Below are 4123 nucleotides of genomic sequence, written 5' to 3'. Positions count from 1 at the left end.
CCCCAATAGAGTAAACCCCAGGAACTTTCCTCCTACCCCACCCTAATGAATCAGCTGGCTCTAATAAACCCCAGGAACTACCTTCCTGCGCCACCCAAAATGACACCTATAAAACTCAGACCCTTGACTTAGCCCTAGGTCATTTTCTGAATGAGCTTCTCCAGTGTTTGATGAACTCCTCTGCTGAATAAAGAAGAGCCTGCTGATCGCAGGTCACTTCCTGCCCTCTTTCTTTGTGCTTGCATTTTTGGTTCTCTGACTAGGAACCCACTTAAAGCTCCTTTTTGCTTGGAATTTCAGGGGCACTCAACCACTGAGCCATATCCCCAGTCCTATTTTGTATTTTATTTAGAGACAGAGTCTCACTGAGTTGCTTAGTCCTCCCAGTTGCTGAGGTTGGCTTTGTACTCGAGATTCTCCTATCACAGCCTCCCCAGCTGCTGGGATTACAGGCATGAACCACTGCACCCAGAGAGTTTTTTTATAATAAGATTTTAAGTAAAATACTACTAGTTACTAGTACTATTTAGTAAAATATCCCAGTGATATTGAAACAAAGAATAAGAAAAGTCACACATGGATACAGTATCTTTTATTGAACTGATTAAAAATAATATTTTTTGGCTAATACCCTTTCAGATGTAGACAGATAAAAGTATGGATGACTACTTGGTACAATAACAAAATGAGGCATCAAATACTATATTGTAATATACGCTGTTCATTTAAGTATGGGGCATTTTGATTTCTCAGTACTGATGAGTTGAACTGTAATGGCTGGAGAGCTTATCATCAGTGATGTGCCTTAAACTGTCAGCACCATGAGGGCCAGAGCGTGAACTTGAGGATCTCATTACTCTTAAAATCTTCATTCTTTACATTGGACCTCATGCATAAGCAATGAATTAACATTTGTTCATAGACGAATGAAAAAATGATACATTGCTCTGTAAGACAGGAGTTTAGCAATTAGTCTTTTATTTTTAAGTCTTTGGTCTTGCAATTTTTGCTTTGTTCTGTGATTTTCATTCAGCATGACTTCATATGGTTTTGATTTTGAAATATTCTTTTATCCTCAATGAGAAACCTTAGTTAAGTACTGTGTTTTTGACTTTGGAAGTTATTCTTTATTTTTGAATAATTTTCCTGAAATATCTGAGAACAACATGCTTAAATTCTATAGATTATTTTCTCTTATGGTTCCTTCATCTCCTCTTCCTCTCCATTGCTCTGCCACCTTCTCTGTGTGGATACTTCTCATCCATCCCTGAAACACTACAGTACCCTCCTGACAGGCAGCTGGTCTCTTGTCTCCTTTACACATGGCAACAGAAGATTTCCTGATGTGTTGTTTTCGTCATATTACTCTTAAGTCAGAATACTGTGGTTCTCTACATGACCTATTTCAGCTTCCAATATGCTCCGAACTTCCTATAGCCCAAGTGCTGATTATGACCATGAAATTCTGTCACTTAGAGAATTCTAATTTGAGTTTCAGTAAACTAAGATTTTATTAAACTAAAATTTTTAACTTTGGTATAACTAGTACAATCTTCTTCATAGTCTATATTTACACAATGCCTTGAGTGCCAGGGAGCTAAATTAATATGGAAGATCTTTTGGAAGTGAAGGTCAATGCCCCAGGATTGCCAGGCATGTTTTTCTGTTCCTGCCCTTTATAGACTGAATGTTTGTGTCGACCAAGTTGACATGTTGAGATACCAATCCTCCCTGTGTTGGTATTAGGAGTGGGGCCTTTGGGTGGTTATTAAGTCCTGTAGGGGGAGTGCTCATGAACAGCACAAAGGTTCTCATGAAGGGGGCTTCAGTGAACTCTCCTGGCCCTCCACCTTTGTTCTTTTGTTGTTAAGTCTTTTGAGTTCTTATAAATTCTGGATTTGAATCCTCTGTCAGAATAGCTGGTAAAACTTTTCACCCATTCTGTAGTTTGTTTCATCATTCTGTTGTTTCCTTTGCTGTGCAGAAGCTTTTTAATTTGATATAATCCCACTTTTCAATTATCATTTTTGTTTCCTGGGCTATTAGAGTCCTATTCAGGGAATCCTTGCCTGTGCCAATATCATAAATCTGCTGTTATTCTCATGGATTTGCTTTAAATGTGACTTGGTCCTTCTCTCTTGCAGGCTTTAAGGTTCTGTTTTTGGCAGTTTTTGGCTTTATTGTTCTGTTTTTGGCAGTTTAACTATTGTACATCTTAAAGAAGTTCTTTCCTAGCCATGTCCATTTGTCTGAATGTCTCCTGTACCTAGATACCTTTGTCTTTCCCAAGATTTGGGAAATGTTCTGCTATTATTTTGCTGAATTGGTTTTCTAGGCCTTCTACCTGTAGCTCCTGTCTTCTTATTTCTGATTATGCATACATTAGCTATTTTAATGATGTTCCAAAGATCTTATATATTTTGTTCATTTTCTTCTTCTTCTTCTTCTTCTTCTTTTTTTTTTTTTTCTCTATTACTGTCTGAATGTGAAAATTCCTTGCCTTTAAGCCCTGGTTTCTTTTTTCCGTCCGACCTTGTCTATTGATAAGGATTTCAACTGAGTTTTCCATTTCCATTTTCAGTTTGAGCTTCCTATTCCTAAGATATCTGTTTAGTTCTCTTTCAAAATTTCTCTTTATCAAATTGATGCCCTACATTGCTTTCTTTAATTCATTCAACTCTTCCTTTGTGTTCTCTTGGAATTCATTGAGCTGTTTAAAAATCATTCCTGTTCAGCATCAGAGGGCAGAGTCAGTAAATTGCTGATTTTAGAGAGAAGTGCATTGGGCTCTACTCCATGTCTCAGTCTATATTTCCCACTGAACAGATCTCTTAGTGGATTTGTATCAAAGTTGTCCCCCTCAATTCAAGATTCTCACAAGCTGACCACCTCCAATGGCAGAGCAGTGGAATGGCTGTGGAGTCCCATAAATGGGAAAATGCATGTATTTTTAACTCCCTGAGCAGTACAAACTCTTTCAACACAGAGATTCCTAGGAAGAAAATTGTTTTTATTATATTGAGAAGGATGCTTGGGTTACTTAAAAGAATTTTTAAAATGTGATTTTATATATTTTGTCATTCTAACAAGGTAAAGTGTGTGGTTGTACTTTATGACTTTCTGTTTTCCTCAAGACAAAATCTCAACTTGTTTCCATGGACTTTAACGTCTTTACTCCAAACCCTGAGCCCTGTTCCCTGATCTCCCCTCAGGGTCACTCTTCCCTGTCTCAAGCTTTAATACTCCACTGAGAGCAGCTGTGTTCTCTTTCCTTAAATACTTGACGTTTGGCCTCTCTTCTTTGCTATTGATTGTACTGATTTCTGTCTGGATCCACCCTGCTGACCAGTGGTGGTGCCACCCCCTCACTAATTGTCCCTCCTGCACATCTCACCTCAGATATGACTCCTCTCCTTGAGAAACCTTGTCTCACCCACAGATCCCAGAAGAGGTCTCCTGATGGTGCCCTCCCAGCATTTACTCATGGTGAGCAGGTGAAGTTCTGTCCACACAGAAGACTGTTTTTAAGTCCTAACCCTGACTACCTTTCAATGTGACCTTAACTGGAAAAAGGGTTCCTGCAGAAATAATCCAGGTGAGGTCATACTGTATTAGGGCAGTCCCTAATCCAACCGCTGGTGTGCTCATAAGATGGGGGTGATTTGGACAGACAACACACAGAGGGAGAATGTCCTGTGACTGTGGAGACAGAGATTAGAGGGTTGCAACAAAAAATCAAAAACTCTAAGAATGGCCAGCACCTATGAGATACTAAAAGAGGCTAATAAGGATCCTTTCCTAAAACCTTCAGAGAGACCATAGAATAGCCCATACCTTAAATTCAGACTTAGCTCCAGAAATGTGAGGGAATTAATTTTCATTATTTTAAACCTACAAGTTTGAAGGATTTCCTTGTAGCAGATTTAGGAATGTGATACACATGGTATGTATGAGTTCATATTAGAATTCTCATTTTTGTTTCTCTCACTTGAGTAACCTCCATGGGGACAGTGTATCTGGCTTATTCATCATTATTTACTAGCTCCCAGAGCACAGAATGTTCCATGTTAGATATAAATATGTAGATTGCATAATTGAACAAAAGATTGATAACTTGAAGGAA

Source organism: Sciurus carolinensis, chromosome 7 (assembly GCF_902686445.1).
Source record: "Sciurus carolinensis chromosome 7, mSciCar1.2, whole genome shotgun sequence".
Taxonomy (NCBI): Eukaryota; Metazoa; Chordata; class Mammalia; order Rodentia; family Sciuridae; genus Sciurus; species Sciurus carolinensis.
This window is presented reverse-complemented; position numbering follows the sequence as displayed.